The following is a 15428-nucleotide window of genomic DNA, read 5'->3' as shown; positions in this document are numbered from 1 at the left end:
GCCGGCCCCCGCGGGGCCGGAGGCGGGCTCGCTCGGCCCTCGGCGGCCCCGCCGGCGGGAGCCCGGCGCCGCGGGGGAGCCGGGGCGGGAGCGGGGTGCGCGCCGCCCCTTCCCCCGCTCGGCGGGGCCCCCGCCGGCGCCGGCCGCCCGCAAGGGCGCCCGGGGCTCGCCGGTCCGCTGCCATCAGCATGCGGCGGCCCCGGCCAAAAATAACCCTGGAAAGCCACGCCGAGCATCGCCGTCCCCTGCCAGGGATGTAACTGGAGGCAGGGGGCAGAGGGCGAGCCAGCGCCGCACACTTGCGCGGGGGGATCACGCCCTGTCAGCGCCGGAGCCGTCCCCACCGACCCCCGCCCGCTGCCGCCCTCCCGGCCGGCGGAGAGGCGGCCGCCGCGCCTCGGGCGTCCCCTGCCCCGGGGCGGCGTGGGGAGCCGCCCGCCGGCGGCAGCCCCCGGCGGCGGGGCCGGGCCGGGGCCGGGGCCGCACCCCCACGCAGCGCGGACTCCGTCCCGGGGCTGGAGGGGGCACCGCCCGTTTTGCGGGAGAGAAGACGGAGGAGCAGGCAATCCCAGAACGAACGAGTTCCTTCGCTACTAAACCTTAAGCGAGGGGAATCGATTTTTCTTTTTCTCTTTTTTTTTTGCTATATTGCTCAAAAGCAAGGTTTTTGTGTAGTCAGCAAGCTTACGGAGGGGTTTGGGGTTTGTTTTTTTCACGGCAGGAGCCGAGTACTACAGGAGGAGTCTGGCCTGACTGTAGGATAACTGATCATGCTGGTTTCTGTCCGGGATTACTCCCTGTGAGGCCGAGCAACCCTCTAAAAGTGTCTTTCCCTTTGAAATACTGTAAGGTATTTCATACGGATGTGGTGAGGCTGAGTTCATTGACACATGTGTTCATTCTGCGTAACTTCATTGTGCAGAGGTGGTGGCACTGGCAATTGAGAAGATGCTTGACATTTCCCACTATAAAGGCTGTGCTTACTGATGCCTGTGACTGTCAAACATCAGCTGAAATTTTCCATCCAAATGCTTGTTTCACACTGGGTTCACACAACAATATTTTGCCGGGACAACTCCGTTGGCTGGAGAGTTGGAAAAAATAGTCGTATAACCTAGATGTCATTCTTGCGCTTAAGAAATCCCTGATGTAGAACTGCACCTGAGCAGACAAAAATAATTTTGTAAGGCCTTCTTCTGGCCTCTACGAAGGAGTCTGCTCGTATGCTACTCAGAAGCAGGATGGAGTGTCACGGCTCAACAAGACAACGCGTTAGCTGTGTGAGAGGAGGTGGCCAGGCAAACATGGGGTAAAATGCTTTTTGTCTGTTACATAGACTAAGAGCTCATGAAGAGTCAGCGGGAGTCACCTGATGAACGGCGACCAGAGGAACTCAGTGGTGGCTTTGAGCCCTGTCTCTGCAGGCTCCTTACTGGTTCATGGCAGGTAGAGTACGGCAGTTTAAGGCAGAATTGTCTGCTGCTCATCCATCCCTTCGGCAGTGACCACTGCCTTCACAGTAGAACGCTACACGTGCTACAGTAGGCAAGGCCCAACAGTTTAGTTTAAATAAATAACCTAATCCACTGAAGCACATAGAGGAATTCTACCTCTGTTGAGGGAACACCTGTGTACTGGGCCGTGTACTCAGGCAGAGGGCCAGACCAGACACAGGGAAGCAGTAATCTCCTCTTTCTCTTTTGTTAGACCTCCTAGTCTGTAGTCACGTTGGTGGCCTCCTGTACTGATTCAGAATTTTACATAGCAAAAGGAAAAATTCTGCAGTATGGAAATGCCACCTGCATTCTCACATCCCTAATGTAAACAGGGCGCAGCTATAGATGAGGTTGTTACACCTTAAGTAATTTTGGGCACTGCCGGTAATGGAGCCATGACATATAGTCTGCATTAGTGAAAGCTGAAATGGAATCAGGTAACTGGTATCTACCACAGCAAGTATCCAACAAGGAAACGGCAACAAAGGTCGAAAGCATTAGAAACAACGGATTATAAGTTCCAAATGCCAAATAAAGGAAAACACATGACCAAAGTAAGAAGCAAAGTAATAGTCTTCAAAACAGAGAGTTGACTGCATTTTTCATATGGATAGGGGAAATGTGTTCAGCATTTGGAAGAAAACATATCCATTTGAATTGGATTTTTGTTTTTAAAACAGTTTTGTTTTTAAAACAAATTTAAAACGGATTTTGTTCTTAAAACAAAAACTCTGCAAGCACTGACATTCCCAGAATATACATTTAAGATGAACAATTTTCCAGAAGTGTTTGTCTTCACCCGTATCATTTACATAAACAGTGTGGAAAAAAAAAAAGTGTGTAAAGAAAAAGTGTGTTTTGCAGTCTTTTCAAGCATCACCTTGACAATGGCTCTACCAGGAGTGTAATGGGCTGCAAAGAGCACTGTAAATTTTTTAGTTCAAACGCAGGCTCTGCTTGAGACAAGTCCAAGCAAAAGTTTATGTGACCCCTCTTTTACTGTGATTCCTGTAATACTTTGCAAAATTCAGGTTCCCAAAGTCGTGCTAGTTCATGAGAAGCTCGGGTTTTGTTTAAAAAAAAAAAAAACTACCAGCCTTCACTGTAGCAGTGTGAAGCATTAAAAAGTTGATGTAGAGAGCCTGAACATTCTAGTACAAATGCTGAAGAAAAGTAACAATTGTTTACTTTTTTAATAAATGTGTCAATTTTCAAGTACCTGGATTAGCCTTACATTGACACAGGGGGATGTGCTTCGAATTCTTTTTTATAGCAATTCCAAGTCCCACAAGCAGTTCTGCTCTCAGCAGATTTCATTGAAAAGTGCCGGTCTCTGTAAATAGCCAATATTGCAGTTCATTAAGTGATTGCTGCTATGTATCTCTAGCAAAGGAATAACTATCAATATGGGATGATATTAAAAGCCTGGAATGCCTTCTTGGAAAACAACAGCTAAATATATTCTTAGTATTACCATAGTGTGTTGTAAGTTAGTTTGTAGAAGGTTGTTAAGATAAAAAATGACTTAATGGAGTGATAGGATACGTGTTAAATTTGTTCCATTTCCAAGTAAAACAATTAGCTTTCTGACTGCCAGTTTTGCAAGCTTGGTTTGACATATGCTATCTAGTTCAGGAACATTTTCAACCCTTACTTCGATTCTTAAAGCTTTTTAATTCCTGAGCCTTAAGATGTTTATCATAACTCATTTGTCTTGTGGAATTGACTGAGTCAATGTTAATTACTTGAAGAGCCCTAATTTTTGTGTTTCCTCAGCTTTTTTTTACTAGCATTGTACTGGTGCCTTTCTTTGTCCCTTTAGGTCCAATTTTTTCATGCACTGAGCTGGGCATTGGGTTGTTGTCTGTGTTGTCTCAAAGGAAAGAAATGTGTCCCACAGCAACAGAAGCCCCCTATAGCCACACAGTTAGTTCTAATTCAGTTGACCTGGTGACCAAATAGTTTTGTGCATAGCAGAGAAAATCAAGATAAATATCCATTTCAAAACTCTAACAATATACCTGCTCAAATTAGTGCTTTGGATGCTTTAGAATCAGTAGCAAATTTTCACTTTCCAGTGTTACTGACAGGCCGGTCCCATCCCATCGTTCTTGTTTTCAACAAGTGATGCCATAGAAGTGCTCAGGCAAGCGCACTGAACGCTAGGCCACGAGGTGTTATGCAGGGGTATGAAGAGCAGATCCGTCGTGTGATGGATCTTGCCAGTGTGGGGAAGAAGCAGAATCTGAACATGGACCCAAGCAACTGTCTTTGTCCCCGCTCCAGTCCTGCCACAGTTAGTTCAGCAGCCCCGTTGCTGGTCTAGCCTCTGCTGCCAGGACTGGAACGAGCAGGGGAAGCAGCTGACACTTTAATTCTCCTATCGCCTTAACAGCAGCTTGGAATGTGACCCACCAGCACAGGGCAGGAAACAAAATGTAATTCCTGGGAGTCGAAGTAAGCCCTCTCTCCGGTCCTGCAAGGGGATATGCAATTCTTCCTCTCTGAGTATGTCGCCTGACTAGCGAGAGCACCATTCTACTTATTTACACAGCTTTCTTAGATCCGTCACCTGTTATCCGCTCCTTGTAGATTAAGGGAAATAATAACAGATGTGTTAAAGTCTTACTCCACATGCTGGGTTTGCTAAATGGCTGTGTAGACCAAAACGGGCGCTGCTGTATGATTGCTTTTGCTGGATGTCTGAAATCCAGGATATAGTGGATATGCTTCTGCACAAATTACAGCTTCTCATTAGGCAGCCTGTCTGGATTGGCACAGGGGGAAACGAAGGGTGGAATAAACGCTGCATTGATAAAAAGGCTGTAAGTAATACATGATTCAAGTTTTTCCCAGTATTGTTCCGTAACCCTTGTTTAACAGCTGCTAGATTCAATCATTCAAATAAGCTATAAAATTTATACAATTCTTTAGGCACATGCTAGCCACCAATATTAGGAGGCAGGACATCTGCGGAGGGCATCTTCTGGGAAGAAAGTCTGTGTTTTTCACTTGAGTTCATGTTGGGATTTATATACAGATGTGAGATTTTTTTTTTTTTCTGTGTGGGAATTAAAAATAAACTGATACCAGAATATTCAGGAGAGAATGATGAAACACCAGCACATGCAGTGTTTGTTGCTGTCATTTAATTAAGTACAGATTGGGAAGTAACATGATTCAAGGGTGGAAAGGGCTATGATGGGGTTGGGGAAGGGAAAGGCTAGGGACAAGAAAGAGCTACACAGTCTAGTGGTCTGCTCTCTCGTGGGAGGAGAAGGCAGTTGGAGAGGACACTCTGCAGTACGATTTCCTCCTGCTACCCCATAAATATGCTTCAATGTAGTTAATTCCCAGCATGAATGTAGCAGAGATGCAGTCCCAAAAACCCAAAGATGTCTGACATGGATCCCATGTGAGTTCTTCACAAAATCTGGAACTATGCTTAACCCATCTAAAATACTAATGTTCTCAAATATTAACATTCTGTAATTAACTAAGTAAATTCCTGCTCAAGAAGTGACTGGTTCTCTGAGTCCAGCACAATCTCTGTGTGGAAGTGCTGAATATGGAAAGATGCTTCACACCCTTAGTTTTGTCCACTGTCAAGGCATTCATACTCTTTCTAACTGCAAATAAGTTAAGTTTTAATTAGTCTTACTATATGTAAAATTAAGTGTGCAGTCACCGCAGTCTTGCTAGACTATGTGATGGAGATGTATTCTGTTTAAGAAGCTGTTTGTGCTGCCAAGTAAGCAACGTGTCGTCAAGGCCTGATTTAGCAATAGCTTACTCCATATACACTGTGGAAGCCTTACGCTTCCATTTATGGCTATTTACCAGTTATATGTCACAAGTTAAGAGTGGAAACTTTAACCATATGATTGGCATTCTGGCACATGATACGCAAAGAATAAAACACAACCTACAAACGGGTCCTGCTGCAACAGACCTGCAGATTTCAGGTCTGATGTTCAGAGGCGTGAGAAATAGGCACTGCCACTGCATACAATGACAGTGACACAAGACTAGGCCCTCCAGGCTGTAATGCTCAGATGACATCATGCTCTATAACCATGAAAAAATATGCCTTACAGATACTGCCAACTGAATGGCCTCTTCCACATGATTACCCACTTATGCACTGCAGAATCCTGTCAGATCATGGTCCACTCCTTGCAAGCTAGCATGTTCTCTGTGTATGTTTATCCTTTCAGTGGTGGAATTACTGAATAAAACGAAAATCTCAGCTCAGGCACAATGGTTTGATCCTAAGAGCTGGGCAGTGGTAATACAGAGGTGAAACACACATTCTCAAGTATATCCTGGCTATCTATCTACCAGCCCCAGGGATGCTAGGTAGTAAAGGTAACAGAGAAAATGCTGGTTTTCTTGCTCTACTAACAAACAGATGGGTACATGATGAAGAGACTGAATTTATAGTACAGAGCTACTGTCCATCCATTTTAAAAGTCCAAGATTTTTAACATAATGTCAAAGCCTACAGACAAAGTTTAAAAACACAGAGCAGGAAACGTTCCCTCAACACCCCTTCTGATAAAAAACACATCTGAAGATACACACTCGACGTAATAATGGTTTGCTACAGGGATTCCTTATCTTATATGCACCGGCTTCTACAACAATATATCAAGGTAGGAAAAGCAAACCGTCATCACCCCTGCTCTGAGTCACAGTGTCTCTGACAAGGACTCAAGACTAAAGCTTTTCAGGAACACAACAAAAATGGAAGAAGAAGGCAGCATGGAAAAACAGCTCCTTGGAAAGTGGAAAAAAAAAGGGGGGGGGGGGGATTTTTTCTTTCTGAGTTTTGGGGAAGTCCCTCAGTTCACCAACCAAGTTCACTGGCCTTTTAGAAAGCACTTTCAGACCTAGGGTTTAGAAAGCCCTATTTTATGAATGGGTCTCAGACAGAATTCCAGCAATTCCTTAATAAGTGTCAATATCATGGTTTTGATCACTTTGCATGGTTGCTTAAAGGTTTCCTTTGTTTCTGCACCCACTGAAAAAGACATTGTTAACTTCACTCTTCACTGCCTGCTGTTGCTGGCCCTGCCATTTGGGGGAATATTATTGGACAAAGCACTTGGGATTTTTCTCTTTTTAACAGTTCCCCTCTCTTTCATGTCAAGGGTCACGTAATTTTTCAGCATACATAATCTAAATTCTAGCTGACAAACTGTTTTTGCCAGGAAACTTATTTTGTCTTCTGACTATAGCTGATGAAAAGAAGAAAAAAATTCTTACAGCAATATACTGTGTCTGCTAAACAACCTCTTCATGTCCAAGTGGCTCTGATTGCTTCTTCAGCCACCAGTGGGGTCAGATAGACATGCAAGCAGTACTTCTTTAAATTGATAAAAGTAATCCAGAAAGAACCATTGACTTTAAGATCCAGAAAAAAAAAAAAAAAACCAAACAAATCAGACAAAATGCATCAAAAGTGTAATTTCAAGATGCCTCAGGACATCTGCATCTGAGTCCCGTGCTGAGCGCCCACCCGACCGCAGGGCCCACCAGCAATGTGGAACGTGGTCGAGCAGCGCCTCCTTCCGTGGGCGCGGCTGGTCTGGCCTTCGAGGGGTCTGTCCACGGGAAAAGTCTGGTTTACTTTTCCCTTCCGTCACGCACCATATCCTCTGGCTCATCTCTGAGAGGTTTGCTCTCGGTTCTCACGACCTGCAAGCCAGGAAGGGTTCTTAATTAGGAATATCCATTTGGATATATGTCTTCGGGCACTTGTAGTCAGGCGGATTAGCCTTTTGGTTTTGGTGTGTCTTCCGCTTCTGAGCTTGCCTGACCTTTCATCTGGCCTCAGATAAATACAGGGTAACTTCAGATTTTCTTGTTTCGATTCTGTGAAAGCGCTAAGCACAACAAAAATTTGATGCATTCTGGAAAGGGAGTGTGGCTGTACTTGGCAGTTGCAATAGAAAGTTAGGTAAAATAAAGTATTAATTGCAGGTGTTCAGTAGGGCATTTCCTTAAGATTGCCAGAGACACAGAGTTCGTGTGTCTACTTATACCTGCAGTCCACATCTGGGTTGAGGTCTTTGGAGGCTACTGCTGCAGAAATGAATCTGCCGTGGAACTGACTTGAACCAGTCAGTCTTATTTAGACTACAGTGCTTTCAGAGAAGTGACATGCTGCTTTATTTCTTTACTCTAGAATTGCAAGTTCTTGTTTCCAGGAGGCTCCCCTTGCACAGAAGTGGAGGGCTGTTTCTACCTACCACTTTTACCGAGGGTGCTGGTTTGACTTGCTCTTGTTGGCCTTTGCCTGTTTTACTTTGAATCAGGTTATGTCAATGATGCCCCTTCCCTTCCAGCCTCCTCCACAGCTACGTGATTAACCAGCAAACACCCTACCAAAGTGGCGGTTTCCTGGCGTTTCTGGACCTTTTCTCCAGTGATGAAGCTATCCTTGCCTTAACACAAAATAATTCTTCTGGGGTGATCTTGGTCCACAGTTTACCAGCTTGTCTTTCAGCCTTCCTAAGATCACATTCAAGTGGAAAGGGCTGGAAGCATGTTTGAAAACATATGACAATTTCACTTTCTCCTTTATAATACACATTGTTATAACACAGACATTTAAAAAGAGGTTCACATAAACTGGGAAGTGGGTCTTTGTGGACCCCACATTACTTTTTCTTAGTGTTGACTCTTAACCAAGGGTGTATGATGGCATAGCCTCATTTCTGACCCATCCTACCCTTTCCCAGCACTGCTGTATGCATCTTTTCCTGCATGCCAAACCTTGGGCAGAGTGCAGCATCCCAGGTTTAAAATTCGTGGTTTTCCTGTTTTTCTGCTGCACGATTGGACAGTCCTCTCCAGAGCCTGTGCTATCTAACAGCCGTCAGTGCAACTGCCTTCGGATGATGCAAAGCAGGGGTACCTTATTTGACAGTTCTTCAAAGAGTCTAAATTGATGCGGCTTTATTGATAGCTACAGAGCTAAACCAAGCAATAGGAGCTGTAACTCGGCACACCAGGCATATATTGCTGTGTGTATATGTGTATTACAGATGTGAATGATACTGCAAGATTTCATGCATCACTGCCCATCCTGTAGCACCAAGAATTCCCGTGGGGAAAAAATTAACTACAAAGATAACTGTCTCTCCACTGTGTTTGAAGAAGCTGATTAAAGTTATCCCTCTTCCTATGGTGGTGGTGGGGGAAGCTTATCTTCTCAGGCACCTTTGTCATCACTATTCAGTCTTGCAATGGTGCTAGCAAAGTCCTTCATCAAAAAAATGAAGTCAGAATTCTCTTAGTTTTAGCAGAAAGAGGAAAGCATTTGGCAGGAAAAAAAATCTCACTATGATTTTAGACTGAACCATCAGTAAAAGGATAGGAGCTTTTTATTCTTCATAAATCCTCTCCTTTACTACTTGGAAAAGAGCGTAAAACCAACACTGGATATAGAATTTCCTAGGAGAAAACTGAAACGGCGTTGTTGCGGAGCAAACAAAACAGTTGCTAAAATAAATTTTACCACTAGATGACAGCAAATACTAGTTTTCTGTGACATTTCCTTTCCTGTGAGCAGCTCAGTTACTAGAAGACAAAAATAGCCAAAGAAATCCTGTGTTAAGGGAGGAGATGGGATAAATCCCCATTTGGAAACAAATGCTGTTTCCCCTGGAGACAACAGCAGAGTTCTTCATTGAGTAAATTCACTTACTGGGCTGTAAATTCTTTGTTTTGGCCCAAGTAGCATGCTGCTTTAGTCCTAGCTTTGAAGAGTTGTCCTCTGAGCTATTAGGCTTTCTGATGGTCTTGTTTGCAAACTGGAACTCCAGAAACTGTGTCAGTTTTGATTTTTACTCACTTTCCCTCAGTTTCTCTAAGGCAGATGCTGATCCCACAGGGATGTTTTCAGGAAACGGCAGCAGACTTTTTACAAAGAAACAAATAAAAATATTACGATTAAGAAGTTTTGTTTATTCAGGCTATTATTTATGAGCAACCTGATCTAGTTGAAGCTGTCCCTGCTCACTGCAGGGGGGTCGGACTAGATGATCTTTAAAGGTCCCTTCCATCCCAAACTGTTCTACAATTCTGTGATTATGACAGGGTCCTTCTGGAAAATACAGTTTTAATGTCATACCAACACAGCCTTTGTTCAGATAACCCCCAATATGTTCACGGCAACTGTATCAGTAAGGAAAGCATCAGAGCTTCTCAAAAACGAAGCAACCTTAGATGGATAATGCCAAAGTTTAGATCCCAGAGGAAATGGGACTTTACTTCAGCTAACCAGCCTTTCTTTGTATTAGGGAAGGAACTGACACAAAAGGTATCCGTAGAAGAAAGCCTTTTTGAAGAAAAAAAAACTGTAGATGAAGAGCTTATTGTAAGGTAGGCACGATTTTGGCAACAGGAGGAGTCAGCCAGAAAGAGGCAACCTTCCCTACTTGCCTTCTGCAAAAAAAAAGAAGGTGGTCCTACCAGAGGGAAGCCAGCCCATAAGGCAATTTATAAACTAAGAAAGTAAAGTTAATTCTTAGGAGAGCAGAGCAAATTAACACAAGCAGATTGCCTGACACTTGGATTTCTGAAGGGTAGTTTTCTAATAAAACTGAAAGTAAAAATGAGTATTTTTAAAGTTTTTAAACTCAGATTTCCTCCCCCTCGTCCCCCGCCCCTGCCCCAATTCTGCTGTCATGTGTGAGGCTATCCATTCCTCAGCCCTGTAAACTGATCAGTTTGACAACAGCTAAAATAAGGAACTCATGAATATTGACACTCAGATAATTTTTAAAGGTACATTTTTAATGGGTAATTTTTAATGGGTAGCTCACATTAGACTCAGGACTTGAAGTGCCTCCTTGGGAAACACTCAGCCTCGCAGGACACAGCAGCACGTTCTCTTCCCCTACCAAAGGACTTGGGATGCCAGGAACAGCTCTCACAAGTGGAGATCCCCTGTCACAAGCCGCACAGCTGCATTCTGGTCTTCGCAGGAAAATATTTGACTGCCACTACCTCGCACAGGCAGGTGCCCATCATCTCCCACATGATGAACACTAATTTGTAATGGACAAAGGTTTATCTGACCCCTCAGCTAATGGTGAGTGAGATACAGGGACAGTCTCTTTCCTTCTGCGGAGAAGAAGGAACAAGTTGCTTTACTAGAAAAAGTAACACAACTACAAGACTTAAGGGCTTAATGAAGCTGTTGCACATTTTTGTTTAGAAAGTCTGAGAATCCGTTTTAAGTAAGTACAGAAAATGTGGAAGTGCTTTCTTTTCCCTGCCACGTGCCATCCCTTACATACCCGCAAGCCTAACAGCTCACTTAAAGGTTTGCATGCGTAAAAGACTCAGACCTTGGGAGACAGCACAAGGCCCGGACAGGAATTTGTTAGGGATTGGTCTTACCTAGAACCTGAGATCTTGGAGCAAGTGTGAAGTATGTGTGAGGCACGCATCTCGCCTGTGACACGTGAGACGAGGGAGGTGTCCCCGTGGGAGAGCGCTGTGTGCGCTGCAAGGAGAGAAAGAAGTCGGTATGAAAGGTAAGGTGGCATGTAAAACGCAGTGCACCCAGGTAGAAGAGAGCAGGTGCTTATAACCAGTCCTGCAGCGGGGGGAATGTAAGCCTCTTGTTATTGGGCAAAACGAGTATTCTGGGAGTGGGTACTCTGAAAGGACAATTTTGGGTAGATAGCTGGGGTAAATGGGAAATCACTAGTGCTCCCATTACAGCAGGACATCATCCCCTAGAACATCCATCTCCCTAAATTGGAGAGAGATGGATTTGATGGGTGGACTATTCGGTCATGGCTGTTGCAAAAGAAGCAGAACTTGGCTCTGCATAAAGGACTGGGAGGGAGGTCTTGAGTCTCGATACACAGCTGGTTGGAAACTGCTGGACTTGGACAAAGAGTTTGACAAGTATCTTGTCAAAGCACATGGAAAGTCTTACCCACGGAGGAGGTACGTTTCATCTGCGAGCATACATTAGCACTGGACTTCCCTTAACCTGCCAGGCAATTAGCACAAGTTGAAAGTCAGCTTCCAAGGAGGTACGAAGCGCCAGTCCTCCAGGGACTGCCATGAGGGTTACTTGGTGGCTACCCTGATAAACAGAACCAGTCCTTCACTTTGACAAACTCCATACCACAGACACTCTTGAAGCATGCAAAAAGACCTAAAAGATTTTTAATTTTGCAATGCTTATCCTCAGTTGGCTACTGTGAGTAATGTTTTGTCATGATAAAATCAGTCATGGATTTCACGTCTAAAAAAAAAATCATTTCGCTGCAACAGAATAGATAACCATAGACAAAATGCAGAACACTGCTTTGATACGCTCCATGAACATGCCAACAATTCTCTTTCAGATTTATTTTTATTTATTTATAGTAAAAAATATAGAATCAGCACTGTGAATTCATTTCAAAAATTACTGACTTGATAGGAAAAAACCTGATACAAAAAAAAAGAAAAGTCATAAGTTCTTAGGGCCAAAACCCACAACTGTGTGGTATCTGATCTGACTTTCTTGGATGTTGCAGTAAAACAGCCTATCGTATTTCACCCATAACTCCAGGAGTGTGATACCAAGGAATACAAACAACAAAGCGTATTCTAGAAGGATATCCTACTTTGACTTATGACCTCAGGTAGCTGAGACTCCAGGTTGCTTCAAACAGTTAAATATCTGAAAGAAAACTTCAGCTTTCCACTGCTGTGAATGTTCTAGATCTGGCTGTGGTCTTCAGCTCTGGTTGTGAGCTCTTCTGCTAGACTTAGAACACTTCAATCTGTGAAAAGCCTTTCACAGTGGTGATTAAAATAACTGACAAAAGGTACAGGCAAAAAAAGCCCCAAAGCATAGCATTAGAAGGGAGAAGCAAATGAATATAAATATAAATAATATAAATACAAATATAAATATAAATATAAATAATATAAATATAAATATAAATAATATAAATAATATAAATATAAATATAAATATAAATATAAATATAAATATAAATATAAATATAAATATAAATATAAATATAAATATAAATATAAATATAAATATAAATATAAATATAAATATAAATATAAATAGCACAAGGTTTTGGAGTATTCTGATAGCTAAAGGTTAATTCTAGAGCTCTGAATTCATCTTAGTTCCTAGCAGAAAAAAACAGGAACCAGCAATCTCCAGTTTCTCAAGGGGTGGAAATTCTGATTTCTTCAGCAAGTTGAACAGTTTTCCAAAGAATATTTTAGCACCAACAGACAGAATGGATTTTAGTTGCCTTTCCCATGGTCCTTTCAAGAAGTCTGTTTATTGTTTATTGCTCTCTTCCGATGAAGAGAGGCTCCAGAACACAAGCTGGTTTTAAAAATGGCACCTGCTAACAATGCCACTAAGAGAATTGTGCCGTTATAGCGAATTAAGCTATTGTAATGTAGATGACCCCTTTCAACCAGCACGGTTGAAAATATTATCTTTTCCAGCCATGTATTACTGCTCATCAGTTGAGGTTAATGCTCTTATCGGTTAATGCTCTTGAACATGAACTTCTTCAGTGCAGCGTGAGACCAGCCCGATATTCAGGGCAGCCTGACCTAACTGGTTTGACCTGGCACTGGAATGGTTTCGGCACTGCTGGCTGGAGCCGTTCTGCAGGGAAGACAGGCATCTCCAGCAGAGGAACAGTAACTATTCACACCCGGATAGCTTTTTTTTTTTTTTTTCCCCAAAGTGACCATGCCAGTGCATCCTAAGAAAATGTGCTGAGAGAACAGGGGGAAGGAGGACCAGCCAGGAGACCCGCTGGTGCCAGAGGCCAGCCCTTCCCCTTGCAGGCTGCTCTGCCCTGCCCGGCTGCCGCTGGCAGGGTTTAGCTGTACAACAACCAGGTCCCTTCGCCCTGTGACAATGGTACAACGGCATTATGTTGTTATAGATTGTTAGCAGCTAATTGTAGTGTTGTTTTTTTAAAAAACTTTCTCCGTAAGGAAAGATTCAATGCTGTGAATCTGAGGAACCTATTGTAAATTAAAACAAACTTCTGCTCTATACAAAACACAGAGAACTATAGTCTTTTGTGTTGCATTTAGCTGAAAATGAAATTATAAAAATACCAATATCTTTTAGTCATTTTAAGAGTATAAAAATCATTATTAGCTGCTCATTCCTGTTAAAAAGAACTGTCAAACAAGAACAGTACAGTGAAAGTAGTAAACAAACCCATTAACAAGCTAACTGTGCTTGTAGATGGGATTGAAATCCTGTTAAGAGTGCCATGTGAAAACTAGTAGCTATTTCAGACTACCCAAGCAAGGACAGTAAGATCACTGGGACTTTCCGCTGTGTCTGAAGATTGGAAGCATTCGTCTTTATGTTAGACCAGTATTTATGAGTAAATGCAAGTGGCAAGTCTTTTACTCATTTCTTAACAAGCAATACATTTCCTAGTCTGCTTGATGCTTGATCTGTTACAGCTCAGTTCTTTTCCCAAAATTTCCATGAATGTCCATGGACGCAGGACTTAGGCCAAGCTGCGCTGGAGCCCTGATGCCTCCGTGAAGCTGCCGGCCCTAACCGGACCTGGACCTCCTCTTTGCTCCGTTTGCCCACTGCGTGTCCGTGGCTGGAAGAACAGAAGGACCCTATGCAGGGCGTCGGGGTGGGAGTGTAACCATGTCGCCCTGCAGTATGGCACTGCCACTGCCAGTGACAGGCCATAAGCTTTCTACCGAGTGTGCAAAGCCTCAGGGCTGAGGTTTGTCATGCCTGCTTTGGCTGATCTTTTCTTGACCTGCCCACAGCCTGGTGTTGTTTGGGTTGCCTATGACAGCAGTTTCTCTAACTGACTAGGTGTCTATTGCTAATTTGTTTTACTTTTTTATCCTTGTGTGTTAACAACCATAGATTTCACAGCTGGCAGTAACAAGCCGCCATTCCGTGCAGAATGAGATATTTATGGCTGTAATGTAATGGTGCAGCATGGAGAAACACATGCCTGATACGGTATCAGTGGCCTTGAGAAGTGGAGACAGGGATGTGGTGTAGAGGAGTACAGGCACGGGGTGATAAGAGATGGGGCCCAGGCCTAGCACCGGAGACCCCATAACGATTGTCAGTTAAAAGAATGCAGACCTGGACGTGGATAAAACTGGGTTTAAGAGTAAAATAAAGAAAGCAAATGCATGTTATCTAACATTTGTAAACATATATAGCAAACTGGGATGCAATGTGGAGCTGCAGAGCAAAGCGCCGTAGCAAACAAATAAGAATGATGCTCGGGTGGGTCTGAGAGGGAGGAAGAAGAAACGATGGCCGCTGCTCCAGCCGGCGCTCCCGGTAGCAGTGGAAGCGCCCTGGGTGGCAGCGCGGATGCCGCCGCTGCGGGGTCTGCAGGGCGCCGGGCGGACGGAGGAGCAGGGTGGCTCATGGGGACAGTGGGCAGCTGGGACCCCAGCCTGACCCGTCCTCTCCCATTCGGCCACGTCCCGCGCAGGGGGGACGGGACGGGACATGGATGACCAACCCCTGCCACTGCCCCACCCCGGTGCGGTGGGAGGGAGACAAGGAATGTCGTTATACTTCAGGATTAGAAAGGAAGAATCTAGTGAAAATCTAGCAAATTCAGAACCGCTTAAATTTTAAAGGGCATCATAAAGCAGAAAAATTAAACCTCATCCATCTCCCTGGGTAGTTCCTGAAAATTAAACACGACAGGTTATATAAACAAATGGCACAATGGTTAGTGCAAGGAGGGAGATAATTTCTATTGTTTATTTTCAAGTCTAACGGAGCTTATAAAAACATGTGGAAAGTATTATACAGTGGAGAAAATGCAGTTTTGGAAAGGTGATTTCTGTAGACTCCTGATGCTCGTGAGAGAGCAGAGGTGATCAAATAGTTGCATTTTGTCTCTAAGAAAG

The sequence above is a fragment of the Nipponia nippon genome, unplaced genomic scaffold (assembly GCF_047370975.1).
Source record: "Nipponia nippon isolate SJK-2023a ecotype South Korea unplaced genomic scaffold, ASM4737097v1 scaffold_8, whole genome shotgun sequence".
In the NCBI taxonomy this organism is placed as follows: Eukaryota; Metazoa; Chordata; class Aves; order Pelecaniformes; family Threskiornithidae; genus Nipponia; species Nipponia nippon.
This window is presented reverse-complemented; position numbering follows the sequence as displayed.